This window comes from Hippopotamus amphibius, chromosome 10 (assembly GCF_030028045.1).
Source record: "Hippopotamus amphibius kiboko isolate mHipAmp2 chromosome 10, mHipAmp2.hap2, whole genome shotgun sequence".
Classification (NCBI taxonomy): Eukaryota; Metazoa; Chordata; class Mammalia; order Artiodactyla; family Hippopotamidae; genus Hippopotamus; species Hippopotamus amphibius.
This window is the reverse complement of record NC_080195.1, coordinates 96,291,832-96,315,408: the sequence shown is the minus strand read 5'-3', so window position 1 is coordinate 96,315,408 and position 23,577 is coordinate 96,291,832. Positions and strand designations below refer to the sequence as shown.

Below are 23,577 nucleotides of genomic sequence, written 5' to 3'. Positions count from 1 at the left end.
TGCTTTAAACAACAAAAAATGTTTGATACATTTTGCTAATCCAATAGTTAAAGGCAAAAGATAAAGTTTGACTCAGTGTCTTTACCCATATCACCAAAGACCCAGCTTCTGTCTCTAGCCTTCTTTTTTTAATTTCTCACAGGCCCAGTCCTCTGGGTCCCCATGAGATTCCCTCTAGCAGCATCAGTTGTTCTTGGGATCACACAGAAAGACCAGGTTCCTTACATCATTGCCCTTAGAGGGAGAGATTGCCACTCTCTCCAAGCAGCTAAATTGAAGTCCTGAACCTGGTTTTCAGTGGTTCAAAATTTGTGACTGTTTCCTGAACCACAGGGTTTATGATTAAACTGTATTAAGCCAGCTACTAAGTCTATATAGAGGTAAGGTCTCTCCTATCAAACTTTATGGAGAGTTTTCCAAAATGTCAAAGTAAATATGCAAGAATGCCAGATAGTATAAACAACAGAAGTCTAAAACAGTCCATGCTTATTTACCTAGATGTGTATATACTTTTTCCTCCTTGATTCAGAAAGCTGCCTAGACAGGATACAAACAAGAGAAATCAGTATGCAAAGAAATCAGGTTGAAGGGGAACTAAAGGCATAGAAAACAACAGGTGAAGTAGATTTACATATTAAGGTCTCATGAGCTATGTTGTTGTTTTGTTTTTTATTTTTATTTATTGATTTTATTTATTTTTTAAATGTGGAACGCTTCACGAATTTGCATGTCATCCTTGCACAGGGGCCATGCTAATCTTCTCTGTATCGTTCCAATTTTAGTATATGTGCTGCCAAAGCAAGCACTATTTTGTTTTTTTAATTTATTTATTATTTATTTATTTATTTTGCCTGTGCCAGGTCTTAGTTGCGGCATGCAGACTCGTAGTTGCGGCATGCAAACTCGTAGTTATGGCATGCAAACTCGTAGTTATGGCATGCATGCAGGATCTAGTTCCGCGACCAGAGATGAACCTGGGCCCCCTGCGTTGGGAGCGCGGAATCTTACCCACTGCACACCATGGAAGTCCCTATGTTGTTTTTTTTAACAAGATAAAGTTAATACTTAATGGATTAATTACTAATAGCTCTACCTTTATTTTTAATTCCTCTAAATTCAGAATTTAATTAGTACAGTCAATCATAATAATGATTTAAATATGCACTTCCATTCATAACATTCACCTTAACATAAAAGCATATATAATAAAAACTTGCTCCTATTCTCTCCATAAGATATTACTACACTTAAGAAAGGAGAAAGCAATTACTAAAAGAATTACTTTGCTTTTGCCTCTTCTATATTCTACATTAGGTCACGTATGTCTCTAATCATGTTGTCATGAAAACATATCTAATTTATTAGAATGGTGTAGCAAATTGACACATGTAGACCATCTAATAGTGTTTTTGTCATTATCTTCAGGAAAAGGTTAAGGTAATATTGTAGAATTTAATTGAATATTTACTTTTATTAAGCTTTGTGTGGCAAATTTTGGAAGCTCAACAGAGTAAAGAGAAGTACTTTAAAAAAAACATGGTTAGTGACAATGGATATTTGATTGTACTTGTAACTCAGAGTAACAGTTGCATGAATAAAGTCTGGCCCAATTTCACATCATCTGAATCTGGGTAGCCTTAACTTTTTTAGGATTATTGACATTATCTTTGAAAGAACCAAGCAAAGGCCCCAGTATTCTTTCCTAGTACATTTTTAAAAGCTATTTGATACAGGAGATAGACTTATCAAATTGTAAAAAAAAAAAACTGCATCAGCACAGTTAAATCATGCCTAATTCTAATTCCAATCATGGACAGAAAGCTGGGTTTTTTACTTCAACTTGCTACAGGAAGCAGTATTGCAAGCTTGGAAGAATTATAAAGACTAATAAATCGTACGTATGTTTGTTCTCAAATTCTATCATTTTCTCTTTGACAGAAACCGAGTTTGAAAAATTCTGTGCAATTATTCACTATAAACCCACTAAACTGTGTACAACTGATGAATCAAGGAAGCTGTAAAATACATTACATTTACAATCAGCAAAAACTCAGAGATCTAGTAAAATTACCAACTTGATATAAATTTGCAGAGAGTTTCCTAAACTTGAGAACACATTAAAATAGCTCAAGGCTTTAATATAAATCTCAACAAATAGCTTTGTAAGACTAGGGAATGTGGAGGTGATTTTACATTCCTTGTCATATTTTCTGTTTTGGGTGTTCTTAATTTGTGTCCTGTATGATGCTTACCTCTGTAGGCGAATTCTTCATTCTGCACAGGAGTGAGAAGTGAATCCAAGTATCATTTTGTTGACCTGGATTTGTCAGCACTGTATACCTTTCTCCTGAGGCAGAGAGGGTGGTCCATCCTTAGTGTTAGCAGTCATTTCCACTTCAATTAACATGTACACATTTAGAATTTCCCTTCAGGGGTCAGTTAGTTGTCTTAGTACTATACCTATAAACACATGTTTTAGAAAATCACCTTTACCCATAGTTCATGAAGAATGCCCTGCATATTAATCAAATACAAGTCACTTGGAGAGTGTCTAGTTTACAAAATTAGTATCAAAGAACAGAAGACTTCTTAGCTGAAATAATTAGGGAAGTTAAAGAAAGGAATCATACATAATAAAACAAACTTATCTCAAGCACCTGATTTTACTTATTTTAATCTAAAATTTGCTTGTACACTATTTTGGTAATTAACACTTGATGTTCAGACTTAAACAAAAAATATTTTTATGTATATCTACTGAGTGCTAGAAACAGAGTTGTTTTTAAAAGTTAACATCTTTTCCAGTAGAGAGATTTTTATTTAATTATCTAAAGGATTCCTTTTTAAAATATAGATTCAACTGATTGGGATTCAAACACATATTGCTTCTACACTCCTCACCAGTAACACATTTTCTATAAGTCCGTAAGTTTCCATTTCTTTAAAAGTAGCCTGAAAACTTTGACACAGTAAGCCAAAGGCAAGATTCTTTGAAAAGTTTATAATTTATTTGCAATCTTTACATTTTTATCACCTATGCCTCTTTTTAAATCTTTAAAATTTTAACCTGCCTGCTTTCTTTTGGTCTTTCTTGTCTATTCAACTTAGTTTCCATAGGGAAAGCAGCATTCGTGTTCATATTTCATTTGATGATGTGGTATTTGGCTACATTATGTAATTAATATATCAATTGAAGGAAATTCCCTAGCACTCCAGTAGTTAGGACTCCACACTTTCACTGCTGAGTTCCCCTGCTTGGGGAACTAAGATCCTGCAAGATGTGCAGCATGGCCAAAAAAAAAAAAAAAAAAAAAAAAGACATAGTGAAGTTTAGGGAACAATGCAGAAGAATCTTGGTAAGTCTAAAATGCAAATACTAGGAGAAGCACCAGGCCTAATGGAGTAAGTGCCAGGTATGAGAGGTGGTAGGATGAACGGAGAGAACGGAGCACCTGGCTACTGGCTGCATTGGTACTAGCTTATATGGAAACTCTTCATGGTATCTTTAGCTGTATGTTTGCTAATCTTAAAAATGTGTCTGCCCCTCATATACACTAATTTCATAGTCTATCCCACACTTAATATTGCTGTTCTTAATAGTATCATGCTACTATCAAATAACTTTATTTCATAGATATTAGTTTTGAGGTCGCATTATTGTTCCATTAAACAAACAAACAAAAAATGGAGTAGAAATGGAACTTCTTTCTGGTCTCTAGGACTATTCTGAATAGACACAAACATATATAGCAGAATCCGTGTGCCAGTTGAGACAAAGATCAAGACATTTCAAAAGGATAAGGAAACATTGACCATGTTTAGAAAATGCAAAAAAAAAAAACAAAAAAACAAAAAAACAAAAAACTGTGACATATAGAAAGTATTTGATAGGAATATATATCCATGAATATTCTAGTCAATCTTTCTAGTCTAGACTTACGTTGAACACACTTCAAGGAGTAGAACCATTCAGGAAAAAAAAAAAGTCTTTATACAAAGCTATTGTTTTCTTATTATTAAAATTGGGTACAGTTCAGGAGTCTCCTGGTGGTACAGAGGTTAGGACTCCACATTTCCACTGCAGTGGGCACAGGTTCCATCCCTGGTTTGGGGAACTAAGATCCTGCAAGCCACACTGCGCGGCAAAAAAAAAAAGACACAGCTTTACTAAGACAGTAAGGGAGGATTTTTTGAGTTTATATTATCCAATATTATGTTATTGTAAATTATCCCATAATGCCACAATGGCATTTTAACAACTATGATAAATTTTATCTTGTTGACATTCAAATATTTACCTTTATTTAATTCTCATCACAGTGATGATACAGTTGATTCCATCCAAAAATCAATATATATCTTTTACTTACTGATACATCTGCTACTTTCATCCGTACTTTGCTTTCATCTGAGCTATGCTGTGAAAGGCACCTTCGTGAACCATAGGGCACAGCTGGATAGTGTGTAGATTCTAGAACCAAACAGCCTGGGGTGAATCCTGCCTCTACCACCTGGCAGTGATGTAACTGCCAGGCAGGTAAACTCTACACCTAAGATCTCATCTGCAAATTGCGCTAATAATACTGCTTACTTCAACGGTTTCTTGACAAGGTTAAATAAGTTAATATATATAAAACACTTAAAATACTGCTTGCACCAATAAATGTTACAAGTGTTGGTTACTATTATGATCCATTTCTATATTATTTAGATAATTGAATAATTATTTGACAATACTTATAGCCATTTACAGTGGTAAATGAGACAAGATTTATATGCAATATTTATTTTTGTATATGAACAAACTATTATTTTCCAAAAATTCAAACTCTTTCAAATGTCAATACACAAACACTTATGTGTTTCACTACACATACAGTTCAGACAAGACAGCAACCTACAACTTCAGGCAGAACTATTTTCTTAACTTCAAAAATGTAAAATAATTTTGATTATCTGTAATATTGATTTTTCAGAAGTTAACTCCCAATGATGGTGTTTGTATCTCTGTACACTAATTCAGAAGAAACAAAGAAGCCAAAATGCAGAAAATACTGGAAAGAAGAAATGTTAAATTTCCTGTATGTTTAACCCTATGTTTTCTGCCTCCAAAAAGAGGAGACACCACAAAGTCTACCTTTAAAAGTGACACAATGAAAGCAATTTACAGATTCAACACAATCCCTATCAAATTACCAATGGCATTTTTCACAGAACTAGAACAAGAAATTTTATGATTTGTATGGAAATGCAAAAGACCCCAAATAGCCAAAGCAATCTTGAGAAGGAAAGATGGAGTAGGTGGAATCAGGCTCCCTGACTTCAAATTATACTACAAGGCTACAGTGATCAAGACAGTGTGGTACTGGCACAAAAGCAGAAATATAGATCAACAGAACAAGTATAGAAAGCCCACAGATAAATCCAAGCACATATGGGCACCTTATCTTTGACAAAGGAGGGAAGAATATACTATGGAAAAAAGCCTCTTCAATAAGTGGAGTTGGGAAAATTGGACAGGTACATGTAAAAGAATGAAATTAGAACACTTCCTAACACCATACACAAAGATAAACTCAAAATGGATTAAAGACCTACATGTAAGGCCAGACACTATAAAACTCTTAGAGGAAAACATAGGAAGAACACTCTATGACATACATCAAAGCAAGATCCTCTTTGACCCACCTCCTAGAATAATGGAAACAAAATAAAAAATAAACAAATGAGGCCTAATGAAACTTAAAAGTTTTTGCACGGTGAAAGAAACCATAAGCAAGACAAGAAGGCAACCCTCAGAATGGGAGAAAATATTTGCCAACAAAGCAACTGACAAAGGATTAATCTCCAAAATATACAAGCAGCTCATGCAGCTTAATACCAAAAAAAGCAAATAACCCAATCCAGAAATGGATGGAAAACCTACATAGACATTTCTCCAAAGAAGACATGCAGATGGCTATCAAACACATGAAAAGATGTTCAACATCACTAATCATTAGAAAAATGCAAGTCAAAGCCACAATGAGATATCACCTCACATCAGTCAGAATGACCATCGACAAAAAATGTAGAAACAATAAATGCTGGAGAGGGTGCAGAGAAAAGGGAACCCTCCTGCACTGTTGGTGGAAATGTAAATTGGTACAGCCACTATGGAAAACAGTATGGAAGTTCCTTAAAAACCTAAAAATAGAAGTACCATAATACCCAGCAATCCCACTCCTGGGCATATACCCAGAGAAAACCATAATCCAAAAAGAAACATGTACCACAATGTTCATTGCAGCACTATTTACAATAGCCAGGACATGGAAGCAACCTAAATGCAGATGAATGGGTAAAGAAGATATGGCACATATATACAATGGAATATTACTCAGCCATAAGAAGGAATGAAATTGAGTTATTTATAGTGAGGTGGATGGACCTAGAGTCTGTCATACAGAGCGAAGTAAGCCAGCAAGAGAAAAACAAATACCATATGCTAACTTATATATATGGAATCTAAAAAAAGTGATATTGATGAACCCAGTGACCAGGCAAGAATAAAGATGCATATATAGAGAGCAGACTTGAGGACATGGGGTGGGGTGGGGTGGGGTGGGGCAAGGGGGAAGCTGGGACAAAGGGGAAGCTGGGATGAGGTGAGAGAGTAGCACTGACATATATACACTACCAACTGTAAAATAGCTACCTAGTGGGAAGCTGCTGCATAGCACAGGGAGATCAACTCGATGATGTGTGATGACTTAGAGGGCTGGGATAGGGAAGGTGGGAAGGAGTTGAGGGAGGGAGGGAATATGGAGATATATGTATAAATACAACTGATTCACTTTGTTGTACAGCAAAAACTGGCATAACAGTGTAAAGTAATTATATTCCAATAAAGAGCTTAAAAAATATATTTAAAAAAGTGACTTGATGAACCCTTTTCTCAAGAACGTTAAATGATGCAAAAACTTGAAGGAGACAAAATTTACATACATTCTATGAAGTCACTAGATTCCCAGACAGACACAGGTGCTAAATAATTATTAATGACTGTCATGATTTGATTATACATTTTTTTAGAGGAGCTGTCATACTCATATAAAATAACCCCTCAGGAAAAGTACAGATGGCTGTGTCATTTAAAACAGGAAAATTGCTATATACACTGAAAAAGAATCATCTTAAAGACAGAAAGAAAAAGGGAGATAAAATGAATTTAAAGAGAAGAATCTATTAGAAAGGATAAAAGATTATAATTTTTTACAATTGTGTCTTTTCTTGGCTTTTCCACATTCTTTCTCAAAAGCTTGGGAAAGTCATTTAATCTACTCAAGTACCTCATTTATAGACTAGGTTGAATAGTATAGCTACCCCTTCAGTTGTTATGAAAAGCAAGCAAAAGAAGAACCTTTTATAAAATGTTACATAATTTCCTTTGTACTCATGAATTCAATTTTATTTATCAACTGGCATGCAATATTATACATAAACTTTCTCAATGCATTTCACAATTTTTCAGAATACCTTCTCCACATATTATAATGCTATCCTTGCAAGTAGTGGTGGCCATCTGTGGATGAAATGCTTTTTCACATAATGAAAAAGTATTTGATAATAGGCATATCCACCAACCAAGTGGTCCTCAAAGATTTTAACATTTTGAAGAGATCCCAGATGTTCAACGCAAGATTTATACTAGGCAATCAGGCAGATTCCACCATAAAACTCCCATTAAGTCTTGAAAACTAACGGACTTTAAAAATCATTATATGTCATTAAACTTGAAAAAGATTAGTTACTGATTTTCAGCAAAATTCATCAGAGGCCTCTCATCTTTATAAGAAAATTGATTGATAAAATTTAAACATTACTCAGCTATGCTTTATAAGCTTGAGAAACTGTGTGTATTTACATTTATAATTAATATATCTTACTTGAGCCTTTTAAAAATTTTGCTCTGGTGCACAGCTTTCCAGCTTATTCTCCCAATCCTTAGTTTTTGTAATTATTACTCTTTTCTTCCTTCTCCTTCTCTTTTTCTCCCTCTACTATTATTACTATCATAACTTTTCCTGGGGCAGATCCAAATTTTGTGGCCTGCAGCATATACAATTTTGAGGAGCCTCTTTAAGAAAAACCATACAAATCTGTAAACATAAGAGTGCCTTAGAAGTGACCTTGGCAAGTGAGGAGTGCTGAAGCATATTCTTCCTTAGCTTAACCATAAATTCACCCCTGTCTATTATTACTTATCACCACCCACCAGTATTTATTAATATCTTGTTATTTGCCAAGCACTGTGCTAAATGCTCTAAGCATAATTTTTCATTTGATACAAGTACTCTATTAGAGACTATTGTCATTTTATTAACCCCTTTGAATACATCCAGAATCCTTCCCACTTCCACTGACTCTACCAACCTGGCTCAAGGCACCTGGAATTACTATGATATCTGTCTAATTGGTCTTCCTACTTTTATCCATGGTCCTCTTCAGTCTATCTTCAATTCAGTGGCCAGAGAGCATGTTTAAAATCAGATATTACCAATTGTCTGATCAAAATGTTCCAGTAGTTTATTTTTTCTGCAAGGAAATGAGTTATTGGGACTTCCCTGGTGGTGCAGTGGTTAAGAATCCACCTACCAATGCAGGGGACACAGGTTCAAGCCCTGGTCTGGGAAGATCCCACGTGCGGCAGAGCAACTAAGCCTGTGCACCACAGCTACTGAGCCTGTGCTCTAGAGCCCTCAAGCCACAGCTACTAGAGAAAGCCCATGCACAGTAACAAAGACCCAACACAGCCCAAAAATAATAATAAATAATATAAAGTTCTTTAAAAGAAATAAACAAATTATTGCAATAGCAAACCACATTCCCAGCATCACGTGGTCTCTTAATTTCATCCCAAACTCATCACCTGCTACCCTCTCTTAGGAACCTGCTCCAGCCACACTGGTTACCATTATTGCTGCTACTCAAATCAGGGTCTAGGCACATTTCCCCATTAGGGCCTATACAATTCTTGACCCCTCTGCCTGAGTAGGTTTTGTTGGGAAGGTACACTCTAATCAAATAATGAGATATGTTCTTCCTAGTCAGAACTGGGAACCTATGGATTTCTCTTTGAAAGATAGTCTCTTCGCTTCATGTGCTGCTTCCTTCATTCATGCATTTATTTCATCTTTATTTGATTTTGGGGCTAAATAATAAATAATACATTGCGGACAAAAAGATGATAAAAGAGTGAGGCACCTGAGTAGTGGAAGGTGGCAATGCAACATATGGGAAGAGGCTGGCGAGTTGAAATAGGAAGAGTACTCAGGCCTTGTTATACCAAGTCAGCAATGCGGACCTACTAAAAAGTGACAAGCAGTGGGTGCCATGAGCAGGTTTCAAAAACATCTTTCAATTGTTAGAAATAAAAGTTATCCTAGCAATTTATCAACAATTTCATCTAATAAGAACACAGTATATTCTGGGAACATATAATAAAATGCTACTAATTATCTTTGTTCTTTTGGACACTCTCTATGTGGCAGTTTCCCATCTGTAAGATGGATATATACTAATAACACTTAAACTGAGTGGTGATAAAAATTAAATGATGTTAGTTTTGTAAAGAGCTTAACAAAGTCCTACTGATACCTAATTAACAGTACATAATTTATTTTACTAAATAAGTATCATTTTATGTATTCTCATTTCTACAATTTTGATGTATTATGTTTAAAAATATCCTCACCATTTCCTAAATTTGGTTCTTCATCTATAGGTTGCAATCGTATCTAGTTTTGGCAAAACCTTATTTGGTAATCATGTAATGAGAGTTTTTAGCTATTATTAATCATTTGTGGAATGAATAAGTAAACTGGTAGTAAGGTAGTGTGAAAATAGTCTTCTCTTACAAAATGAGACCAAGAGATGTGAAATCATGTACATTTAGAACATCTCCCCTCAATTTATTTGGGTATCATTCCCAAGGTAGGAACCTGAAAAATGAACACCACTTTGTCCTCAATACTAAAAAAATCAATGTTAGTCTATTACAGCTTAACAACAACAACAAGAAATAGTTGCACAGTAACAGGAATGAAATATTTTTTTAATTTGTGTAAGGCTCTGTTTTATTTCCCTTAAGACAATTAAAAATATGATGACTATTTTTCTACATGACTTTAAAAATAGTTGTTATAATTTACTTTTTAAGAGATTTCATTTTTCCTTCCAGAATTATAGAATTCCACTGTATTACTATATTAGTCAGGATTATCCAGAGAAACCGAACTAATAGGAGATCTATCCATCTATCTATCTATCATCTATCTATCTATCTATCTATCTATCTATCTATCTATCTATCCATCATCTATCTATCTAGTGAACAAAAGAGGAGAGATTAATTATAAGGAATTTGTGTATATGCCTATAAATTCCAAGATCTACAGTCAGCAAGCAGGGGACCCAGGAGAGCTGATGCTTTAAGTTCCAGTTGGAGATGGAAGGCCTGAAAATCAGGAGAGTCTACAGTGTGAGTTACTGTCCAAGGTCAAGAGAAGACAGGTATCTCAGCTCCAGCCACAAAAGTTCCCTCTTACTCAGGCTTTTTGTTCTATTCTTGTTTTCAAATGACTGGGTGAGGACTGCCCACCTCAGAGAAGGCAATCCTGTCTACTAATTCTACCAATTCAAATGTTAATCTCATTCAGAAACACTATCCCTGACACATAATGTTTGACCAAATGTCTGGACACTCCATGGCTCAGTCAAGCTGACACATAAAATTAGCCATCATATCTATAAGACCAAGGGAAACTTTGGTCAATAGTATCAAAGATGTAATTCAGAAATTGATACTGAAAATGCACCTGGTGTTTGGCATTCTATGTGATATGATATTGATTGTGCTTTGTAACTTTGTAACTTCTAACCAATTATAGATAACAGCAATTTAATGCTGCAAAACAAGGAAAATACTCTCACTAATACATATATTCAAAACACAATAATTTCTTCTACCTTTTGCTTAAATGATATAATCTATATGAAAATACTGAACTGGGCAGATGTGGCAGATTTTATGTTCCATAGATGTCCGTAATAATTTCTCCCACCTCATGTGTGCTTCTCACAATGTGACTTTGACATTCTTTCAATCAAAAGATGAGGGTCTGTATTCTTGTGAATTTAAGTGGTGGGCTTTTGATTATGGAAGATCTGAGGCTGGTTCATAGAAGGCAATTGGAGAACATTAGAGTGGTAATGTAACAAGTCCAAGGCTACCATGGCATGAGGAAGCCCAGAATATGTGAAATAATGTTCTGGCTGACAGAGCCAGTAGAAATCCCTAACTCCTGCCATCATTAACCACTAGATGTGAGTGAAAATGCCTTCACATCATTCCTTTGCCCAGAAATTGAGGTCTCTCAGGGAGAGTTTTTGAAACTATTAAGCAGATGGGAATTTCTTCTGCTTTTTTTCTGAATTGCTGACCCAAAGTATTTGTAATCATAATAAGATGATAGTTAAGATGAGAAATTTGGAGTGATTTGGTATGCACTTATAAATAAATGGGGTCAAACTGCAAGCAGTATCTGCCATAATCAAAATTGAACTCATATGAAATCACTTTTGAGTTTTGAGATTACTATTAATCAAAGCCTGAAGGATTTTTATAATTGTATTAATAATGCCTCAATTGCCTGGAGAAGTCTGTTGGTAAAAGTTTAAAGGAGAATAAGGGAAATTGTGGGAAAACATTCAGAAGTCTTTCTGAAACCTTGAAAATGTTACTAAAAGTAATTAAAGTATGTGGGCCGAGCAACTGGGTGCAGAATGTCCTGCTTGAGCAGCGGAGGAACTAAGGGTGCTGGGCGTGGAGGCCATGGGGGCATAGGCTACCATGGAAACAGAAAATTGACCCTCTATGGGGGCACAGCCCCTTTCTCACTTGCACACCTCATATCACCCTGTTTGGCCCCAGAGGATGGCTGGTTAGCCAGAGACGGGTAAGATTCCTCAGGGGAGGAACAACCTAAGACAGGCACAGCCGCAGAGGGGCCAACAGAGGTGGAGCACAGACCCTTACTCCTTCGGAGAGAGGTCTCCTGCCCCCACGGCTGCTTTGCTTTCCACGCCCAGCTCAGATAGGGACCCAGGAGGCAAACAAAGATCACTGCCCCCAATCATGTGAGGCCTTTGCTTGTTTACTTCAAAGATAACCTTGATTGTGGGAGGAAACTGGAAGTGTGAGAACCTTAGGCTATCTGGCTTCTGGAATGCCGAGAGCTCAATAAAAGCAACATGGGATGAATCAGCAGGGTTCTTGATCCTAGAGGTCTTGAGTCCCCAGGTCCTATCTTTCTCTTAAATCTGTGTCTGTGTTTCTTTAAGCTTGTGGAACCTGTCATTCATCTCCACTTGCCGAGCTGGTCTTGGCAGGAAATGGCATTGGGAAATAGAGGAAAGAGGGACTTACCACATAGTGCCAGGAAATTTGGCAATGAGTTTGCCTGAATGTGCAAAATAGAAATCATATTTAATGAACTTAATCCCCTAACTAGGAGATCTCCAGGCAAATTGTTGAAAGATGCCACCTGGCCTTTTCTCTCTGCTTTAAATAAAATTTAAATAAAATTAAGAATGAACTGTTAAATATTTTAAAAGTAGAGTTTGCAGAATTCTAAATTAAAACTGCCTCCTGTTGCCAAATTTTTCAGATGACAAATCATTCTCAAATTAAGAAATAACTTTCAGGCAAAGATTAAACCCATGGTAGGACCGTAAATTCCTATGTTAAGACCTTAAAAGATGTAAGATGATGCTTCACACAACCTTTTAGACAGACAAAAATCCCTCTGAAAATCACAAAGTGGTCACACAGTTCTTTTCTGTTAAACAAAAGGATTTCTAGGAATCTGTGGATTTTCTCTCACAGCAGTACCATTGGGAGACCAAATCAATAGGGGATTATATTGGTGAGATTTGGGGGTGTGATTCTTGTCTACAGAGTGATTTCTAAATTGACCTACTCACATTTTTAAAGGGATTGCATAAACTTGTACTGAAAAAGAAATAGATGGTATAAATTAAAAAAGTATTTTTTGACCCACAAACTTCTATAAGCAAACAAAATTCTGAAAAAAAGACCAGCCAGGTGTGTACACATATGCCACTTCTTGTGAAGAAGGAAGGATAACTCAGATGTTGTAACCAGACGCCTAGAAGTCAGGTTCAAAAGACAGAGGGAGAAATTCCAAGACATTATAACTGGGCCTGAGTCTAAATAGAAAAAATTTGCCCAAATTGATTTCGATTACTATGGATTAGTGGCTTTTGAGTGCCTCTTGAGTTTCCCATTTTAAACTGGGGAATCTTTATAGTGTTCACCTGTGGTAAGTGTGTGGTAGAGCAGAGAAATGTCTATTCTTTCCATTTCACAAGTCCATAGGTTGAGACAAATAGTAAACAAAGAGCTGGACCCAATATCCTTCACCTGAGCAGCTTCATCCATACCTGGAACCTTAGTTAAATTCTCAAATGTGAACTAATACTATAATGGCTGTGATGAAAGAGGGCACATGTGTGCTGTCCATGTGGGAGGGATGTGAATTTATGTGGCTGTGGCAGATTATATTTTTTCAATGATGGCTGCCACGTCTCCCATCCCATTTGCCTTTATTATAAGGTGACTTTGATATTCTTTTTTTTTCTTTAAGAAATATTCTTTTCATGAAGAAATAAGGCCTACATTTTCTACCATGGACTGTGAAAGGGCTTGTTACTAGAGCAGAATTGAGCCCCCCATGCCTTCTGAGGCTGTGTTATAAAAGGTAATACAGTTGCCACCTGGCTTTCTTGGGACACTAGCGTTTGGAGCCCTAAGCTAACTTGTAAGAAGTTGTGTGCTATTGTGCTGCAATAAAGCTCAGGCCACATGGAAAGACAATGTATTAGTGTTGATATTTTGACCAAAAGCCCCAGCTGTGGTCCTCAGACAAGGATCAGAGGGCAGGCATGTGAATGAATACACATTCAGGTAATTCCTGACCCAAATGGTGAGTTACTTATAACTATAAAGGAATCCAGGTGAGGCCTCTAGCTTCATGGAATAGGGACAAACAACCCTAGTTTGCCCCTTCCCAATCCCCAACATCCAGGATCTGTAAGCATATTAAATGATTGTTTTAAAATGCTAAATTTTGGGATCTGTTACAGAGCAATAAATAATAGAAATACCAGTTAAGCTATAGAGAAACTATTGTATGCTAATGTTTACCCAATAAGAAAAGTGAAACACATAAGTGCAGATATGAAGTGATAGGTAGTAAAAGATTTTAAAGACAGTGGATGACATTAAATATCTATTTTCTCTGTAAAAATGGACTGAATTGAAGGATAAAATGTTAAAGTCGCCATTGTAGAAAATGGGCGTTGGGAAAAAGATAGCTCACGTCAGCATGTAGGATGTTACAGTAGTTCATTAATTCATGTGAATTTGTAGGACTTAATAGAGGTACTAGAGATAAAGTGTTAAGTCCAAACAAACTCAGTAAATTTTCTGCATGGTTATGATACATTTAAATATTAACCAAGTAATAGTTTCCACTCAGTCTAATTTGAAAATAGAAGGTGCATTTCCAGTAAAACAATTCCAGATTTTATAAGGAGTAATAATTAAAAGCTTACAAATACCATGTATAAATAAGCAGAAGACAAGTTAAATTATGGTATTAACACAGAAATCAGTGTTAGAAGTTGTTTCTGTGGCCCTTTGAATAATAAAATATGTGTGTCATGTATTATGTTGAAGTTGATAATAGACTGCTTACTTTTCACTTTTTCTAGAGTGAATTCTAAGGTCCAAAACTTGGAAAATTTTCTAAATTATTATATAAAATATGTTATCAATATTTAATGACCCATCATAAATGTCCTTTTTTAGAACTGCTTCATCTTCCCAATATCTAAATTTTGGGGGTACTTCAGATCTGTGCACTCAGACTTCATTACTTCCGTGTCTATACTTACTGCTTAGATGATCTCACATTGTATCATAGATTTGATTATCACCTAATACTGACAATTGCCATATTAGATCTCTAGCCCAGACTTCTTCTCCAACATTCAGACTCAGAAATCCAGCTCTCTATTAATATCTTCATTTAAATGTCTAATAATGGTCTCAATTCAAGTCCAAATAAAAACTATATATGCCATAAAAGAGAGTGTAAAGTGAGGAGAGGACAGGGAACCCTCACAAGCTAGAAGTTTGGAGACCCAGGTGTCCGATTGGTCCAGCGCTCATCACACCTCCCACTGGTTAATAAAGCACTTTCACACAGCATCACCTTATTTAACTTCTGGCCAATCCTGTGAGAGCTTTCACTTTGGAGACCAACTTCATGTAGATTCTCACAATTGCCATGCTCTCACATGATATTGTGCAAGAATTACCTGACAGCAGCTTGTCTCAAGCCTATGGCTTGAGCCTCTTGTCTTCAACACAGGGACTGTAGAGAACAAATGGAGAATTTGCTCTCTCTCTGACTGACCTTTGAATTGGGACATTGGTCTTCTCCTGCCCTTGACCTGGAATTTAGGTAATGGGTACTCCTGGCCTTCAAACTCAGATTGAAATTTATACCACTGCCTTTCCTGGGTCTCCATGTTATGGAAGTCAGATTGTGGGACATCTCAGACTCCATATTCACGTGATCCAATTCCTTATAATAAATCTTCATTCACATTCTATCACTTCTATTTCTTTGGAGAACCCTGTTACAGTACTTATCATGACCTGCATGGCCATCCATGAGTTGATTGTAATAACTCTTGTTCTCTTTTGGATGCTGTCATTTTTCACTGCAGTCTAGTCTCATTGGGTACTTTTTTTTCCTTCTGAGGAACACAGTAGTTTGTGTGCTCCTGAATGACCACTTTTACACTGACCTGGATACTCGTTATCCAGATATCTGCAATGGTTGAACCTCCCTCACTCTCTTTCAGTATTTTGTCCAAAAGGCAGCTTCTCCAAGTCTCCACTACGCCCCTACCTATATAACTTCATCTGTAACCAACTCTTCCTTAAAGTTTCCTATTTTTCTTCCGTGATTCATTTTCCTATTTAGTACTCATCACTCTCTAACATACCATAACTTTTCTTATTTATTTTTCATTACTGTCCTCTTCACCAGAATGCTCTATGTTATAGTCATTGTTGTGTGTTTTGTTGATTAATGTATCCCAACAGCTTTGGATAGTGGCACGTGGTTGGAACTCAATAAGTATTTGTTGAATGGATAATGGATAAAATCCTACTATTTTTACCTTCAAAATATATCCTGAATCTCATTTTTTCAGTAATTTTTATCAATTTTTGTTACTCCTGGTCCTGAATTTGGTCACTTCTCACCTGGGTTATTATAAAGTCCTAATTATTTCCCTTGCTCCATGACAGCTTATTCTTCAAAAGGTAACCAGAGTCCAACTCGAGGATGGAAGATGACTTAGAGGACTGGGGCAGGGAGGGTGGGGGGACTCGAGGTGGGGGAGTCAAGGAAGGGAGGGAATATGGGGATATGTGTATAAAAACAGATGATTGAACTTGCTGTACCCCCCAAAAAAAATTAAAAAAAAAAAGGTAACCAGAGAAATTTTTTCAAGACATAAGTCATATAATCTGTCTCTTTTGCTCAAACTTCGATCACAGCTTCAAATCTCACTTAGAACAAAAAACAGTCTTTACTGTGGTCCAAAGATCTGGTACTTTCTGAATGACAGGATATTGAATGATCGGTTCTAATTCTTCTCTCTTGTGTAGTAGGATAATGGACCCATAACCTTTGTCAGGTGGCTTTGCAATGCTCTTTCATTATGGGTTAAATATATTTCTCTCCTATATTAATGTTAGACTTGGCCACATGGCCTGCTGTAGACAGTGGAATGTGAGCATATTTGACATGAAGAGAGGTCTACAATAGGCTTCTGTGGTCTGACTTCTCATCTATCATTAATTTTTTTTTTTGGAATTTAATTGCTTTACAATGTTGTGTTAGTTTCTGCTGTACAACAAAGTGAGTCAGCTATACGTATACGTGTATCCCCTCCCACCTATCATTTGTTCTGTGGGGAGTATGCCTCAGCTACAGGTCCAAACAGTGACTAATGAAGGATGTCTAGCCAGAAGCCAAATCCATCCAGCTCTTATCCTAAATCCGAACTCCCAGCCAAGCCCTGGCTAGATCAGCTGACCTCCCCCGCTACTCCCAGCGACCTGTAGACCTGTGAGTGTGAGAGTGTGTTTTTGTTGTAAACCAGACATCTGTATGCCTGCTTCCTCATTTTAATCAGACACATTTTCACAAATAATACCTTTAACTCTCTCCCACATATTTAATGATCTTGATTTTCCTTCATAGCACTTACATACCTGACATATTGCATATTGATTGTTACTCTCTTTTAATTTCTAGATACTCTCTCTCAAACATGCATGATCTATGAAAAAAGGGAATATGCTGTTGTTTTTTGGTCTGTTCACAGCACCCAGAACATTGTCTGAGTCTTAGTAAGTCCGTAAAACATTTTGAATATGTAAATAAAATACACAGTATTTTCTAATATGTTAATTTGATGTGAGTTTCCATCTATGTTTCTGCCCAGAGTAAGCAGTGTACATCTGAAAAATGTTGACCTAAGTAAAGTAGGAGATTATTAGGGGACTAAAGTATTGACATTTTATTCTTATATTATGTGATTTCTGCAGTTGTTGAAGCATCAATAGTGTTAACATGCAATGTCACTTAGAGAATATTACTGTATAAGGTCAATTTATCTTGTGGCTCTCCAGGTATAATTAGCTCCAGAAATGATCAAAGGACCTCATTATAGTTTATCATCTTCTATATGGTAAGGCCATGAAATAAACTCTAGAGAAAGGATTTTAATGAGGGTCTTGTTTATAAAATGTTGTTTTAATTATATTCACTAATAAATATTAAAATCAAGGATATATAATTTTAAACATTTTAAAGAATCATTGATTCAATAAAAAACCAAAAATTATATATAACTATTCAATGGAAATGTCATTACATTGTAAATCTTTATAGTATCATACATGACAAAGTTTAATTAGTTTTATTGAATAATCTTTCTATTATTTGAGATTCTTAATTTTCTAGTCAGCAAAATTGTAAGAGTAAAATATTACTTTTAAATTTTCTACATTATAACAGTACTTTCCAAATATATCTCTGCTGTATGAGTACTATAAATTTGATACCTTGGAATATTTGAGGTACATCAGAAGAACTTCCTCAAATAATAATCATCACATGAGGTGTTTGTCGATCAACAATGCTAGGAAATGTAAGGCACTTATTCATTCACTTATGGTTTAATATTGGAGATAATTTTACTGTTATAATAATAATAACTATTGTAACAACAATACTTTTGTATACTGTTAAATAATAATGCTTTATTAGTTTAAGAAGTTTTATAGTCTATTATCTGTTTTATAAATAAATTTTAAATTATTGTATAATAAAGTTTAATGAAATATAAAGTATCATGAAGGTATTACTCTCTTTTAAGTAATATCATGCAAAAGAAAAGTGCCTTAGAGTTTTAACACATATATAGTTGAACTAAATCTAAATATTGGGATAGCAAATTACTTATAGAACATATCACTTACCCTTCACCCCTTGCACACCTTGGAATTAATTATTTCATTGACTTTTCATTTACATAAAGTAAAATGAAAAGAAACTTTCTGTATAGTGTGATGAGTTTTGAGGAACACATAAAACCATGTAATCTACTTCATATCAAGACACATGATAGTTCACCCTAAAGGTTTCATTTTGCCTTTCCAAAAAGACCATCAGAAGGAAAGTTACCTTGATGTGGCAATGACCATGATATTATAATTTAGAACTCAGCATGGGAATTACAAAGTTCTCTTCCCCTGTGCTATGGTGAAGAATCAGGCTGTGCATGTGTACGTGTTTATGATCACACTTCCTCAAGAGAGGAGATGAAAGTTGGAACTTTATTATAAAGCTAGTTAGTTATGAATGTATTATATAAAATTTTACTTTAGGTATTATTTTGAAAACATTATACTGCAATACTCTTACATCAAAAACACAATTCTATATTTTGAAATATTTCATATGATAAAGACTAATTGTACTGTATTTTTGTTATTTTTCTTAAATAACAGTTTAAAGAATGTTGTCGTCACTGTGACTTTTATAATATATCATGTGTCACCCTGAATTAACTGAATTTTTCAATCTTATGATTTATAAAATCTTCTCTATCAATACATCTTCTGATCCTCCAAGCCATATTATATTTATTATTATGTTTCAGAATATTTGTAATTCTAAAATAACAGAGCACTTTAGGGTTACTTTCAGTGTTTAAATCATAAAATCTATTGGCTGATTTTTATTGGAAAAAAATATGTTGGTGTCAAAAGTAAGTCAGTCACTACACTGTATTAAACTAATTTGGTTGAATTTCTGTATGACTTACAAGTAATCTGTTTTAGTATTCTACTTGTTTTGGGGATAGTCCCATAGATTGCTAGATTTCCCTCAATTTTAGTTTTCTTTCTTTTTCCTCTTTGTATTGAGAAGCCTGGGTTTTAGGGGTACTTTTTTGAGTTTTTTTTGGTGGGTCTTTTTTTTTTTTCTGTTTTTTTTTTTCTCTTTCTTTTGTATTATTGTGGTTTTGTTTAAATTTCGAGTTGGGAGGTGCCTGCCATACTATTTTCTAGAAAAGTAAGCTCCTGCCCTGTACTTGCATTAAATGCTAGATGTGGCAATGTGACTAGGACCAGCCAGTGGTATAGAAGGAATAGTACTGTGGTTCACTTGCTGATATTTTCCTTAAGGAGGAATGACTCCCCTTGTCTTCCTCTTCCTTACCACGTCAGACATGCAAATGAGATAACATTGACCCAGCAGATGGAAACATGCAAGGGATGGCAGAGCAAACCATAGCAGGAGTGTGGGTCCCTGGACAGCCTTGTGAAGTGTAACTTTCACACAAGTCTTGAAATCTCTATATCTAGGTTGCTAAGTTAGAGAGAACACAAATATCATGTTTAAGCCACTCTTATTTTGGGTTTCTGTTTCAATCAGCAAAAATTATGCCATAATTAAGACAATGATTATATCAATCCTGAACTATTTCATTCAGTAGTTTGTTTCTGAAAAGAAGAGTTTGCACTTAAACGTTTTCTCCTTTTATTGGGTGTCATTATTAATGGTCCCCTTGGTAAATTTAGTTGATTTAATTATTGGTATTTATTAGGTGTTCCACCTATTTGATTAATTCACTGTTTTGTCAGAATTGATTCCTTGCAAGATTATTTCACTTAGAGTATTGTAAAAGTTCACAAACTCATATTTAGAAATGCATGCCAGACATGTTCAGTTTTGTCAAATAAAAATTGACATTGATTTGATTGTGAATATTAATGATCAACAAAATGTAGACATCAATATTAGGTATGTCTTAGGTGATAAATATCTTTAGTGAATAAATCTTCTTTAAAACATTTTTAAACAGCCATATTTAACTATCCCAACTGTATATAAAACATCTTTAAAAGGTTGTGAGGAGAAATGCCTGTTAAAAATTTTCTCCTTGATTCTAAGTAACTGCTTTGATTAACTTGGTTATAGATAAAGGGAGTGATTGTAGAGACATGGATGGACCTAGAGACTGTCATACAGAGTGAAATAAGTCAGAAAGAGAAAAACAAGTATTGTATATTAACGCATATATGCAGAATCTAGAAAAATGGTACAGATCAACTGGTTTGCAAGGCAGAAATAGACAGATGTAGAAAACAAACATAAGGACACCAAGGAGGGAAAGCAGGTGGGAGGGGGTGGGTGGGTTGGGGTGGTTGAATTGGGAGATAGGGATTGCCATATATACATTACTAATAGGAAAAAAAAATCAAATTGTACTCTATAAATATATGCAGTTTATTGTATGTCAATTATATCTCAATAAAAGTTCTTTAAAAAAAAGATAAAGGGAGTGATTTGGAGGGAAAGAGCTGAGATCAAACATATCTTTCCTATAATATTCAGTTATTTACTAGAGAGCAAAGAATGAGATTAACTTCAGTAATATCAGCATTCTAGCTATTAGTAAGGTGAAATGTATTTTTACTTATATGTTTCATTCTTACCTGGAAACTAATACTGGTCATTTGCACATATTTTATGAATTGTTATATGCAAGAGTCAGAAGCATGAATTGTATAATTGAGGGGTATTTTTTAAATCCGTGCAGTTCTAGTTATGCAATTGCCAAATTCTTAAATCTATGATCATAACAAAATGTTTTTAGCCTTCACATTTAATTAATAACCAGAGTTCTGTGACTTCAATCTTTTTTCTATTTTAAAGAACTCTGTTATTGCTACCATGATTCCTTTGTCTGTGAATATTAATTTTAAGCACCATAATATTGTCTCAAACACAATGAAAAATGACAAATAATGACAATGGAAAGTCACGTCTCAAGTGATTTCACTTTGTCTTTTAGGAGGACATCACATCTGCTGCCTTGGTTAACGGCATACTCTGATTATTAATAATGATACAAAAAAATTAAAAATAAATTCAGAGAAAAAATACTATAACAAATGACTATCGTCTAGCTAATAAGAAAAAGGAAAAAATTATATTTTGTTTTAGGCCCTGTGAATTATTACACTTTTGCTATTAAGATAGTTTTTCTTCCATGATACTGTCTTATTTCCATGAGCCAATGTAATTAAAAATGAAAGCAAACTTACTTAAGATGATACATATACAAATTCTGATAATTCAAAGTTTACAATGCATATTTTGGAAATATTTGAGATTTTGAAGTTTTCCATAAAGAGTAAATTCAAGGAATTTTTAAAAATACTCACCAGGACTTCCCTGGTGGTGCAGAGGTTAAGAATCTGCCTGCGAATGCAAGGGACGTGGGTTTGATCACTGGTCTAGGAAGATCCCACATACAGTGGAGCAACTAAGCCCGTGTGCCACAACTACTGAGTCTGAGCTCTAGAGCCTGTGAGCCACAACTCTTGAGCCTCCATGCCACAACTACTGAAATCTGTGCACCTAGAGCCTGTGCTCTGCAACAAGAGAAGCCACTGCAATGAGAATGCCACGCACCACAACGAAGAGTAGTCTCTGCTCGCCACAACTAGAGAAAGCCCGCACACAGCAACCAAGACCCAATGCAGCCAATAAATAAAAATATTATAAAACAAACAAACAAAAATACTCACCATTATTATATCATAATGCAAAAAGCTGAAATTAATTATCAATAGGAAGTGGTGTGGAAAATATAATTTAAAAAATCTCCTCACAAAGGAGAACTCCTTTCCACAAATGTACAAGAGAAATGAAACAGTTTTATTATTGAATAAGTACTAACCTAGAATGTGATGAGCTTCACAGGCGACCCGCTAAGAAATTGCAAAGGCAGAGAAGAATCTCACCCTTTTCATAATGAACCAGAATCAACCTATTACATACATGCTGTCAAGTTTTTAAAAACAGTAATTAACTCTCAAGCGGAGGACCTGATGGCACTGTGTATGACACAGCGTTCATTCCAAACTCACTTGATATTTAGAGTGACCACCTGTGCTAGCCAATTGGCTTTATTTAAAAGAAAAAATGATTTCTCATATTTTTATGACACAAAGTACTTCTCAAGTTGGAGCAAGGCACCTGCAGAAGTCAGGCTTCTAACCTCCCACAGAAATTGGGAAATGCGAGCTCTATCTTCCTTACATTTGAAAGAGATGGTTCTCACTTTCTTGAGAGAGACATTCCTGAGGTATAAGTGGGCAATATAGGTTTATTCAGCTTTTAGAAATATTTAAATGGATTTCCAAAAAGCACAGAAATACTTTGCAATTGCAAGTTTTCTTAAGAAAATGCTCAAGGAAAAGGGACTGGGGCAAATCTCTTATTTTAAAAGGGAGAATTCTTTTTTCTTTTTCAATTAGTATTTACACTTATATAAGTAGGGTAAAGAATTCCTGTTGATTTCATGGAACTTTAAAATTCGATTAATTAAAGTGGTTTTAAGTTTTATAATGTTAGAATTAGGCATGCAAATAGGATAAATGAACAATTTTCCCAGTGTTGAGATCCATGAATCACACTTTGTTTCCAGCACTCTGTCTCTTGTCCTCATATGTCTCTCTCTGTCTCTCTCTCCTACTTTCTAAAATTAAAAAATAATACCTGCTGAATAAATCTTAATGATAACTCATATATATCAAAATTTACTCCCCTCCACCATCACGTGGTCAAAGGCTTCATCTTCACCTGTGTAGATCTTTGAAAATGATGCTTAGCAAAACCACAAAGAACATTTTGAGTACTAAAAGAGTACACAATTATCACAGAAAATTTAGAAAAATCAGGCATGCATAATGAAGGCAAAAACATTTATTTGAAATTTCATTCTACAAAGATAAACACATTAAAATGTTGGTGAATTTTCTTAAGATATAAATATATCTCTACCTAT

The 23,577-nt window shown here is 35.1% G+C and overlaps 1 non-coding gene across 1 annotated transcript; it reads right to left on the bottom strand.

Moving 5' to 3' along the window:
• Positions 1–699: 699 nt before the first annotated feature.
• LOC130830689 (U6 spliceosomal RNA) lies at positions 700–806 on the bottom strand. The gene has a single exon (XR_009047857.1). It is a non-coding gene; the product is annotated as a U6 spliceosomal RNA (small nuclear RNA).
• Between the last annotated feature and the right edge of the window lie 22,771 nt (positions 807–23,577).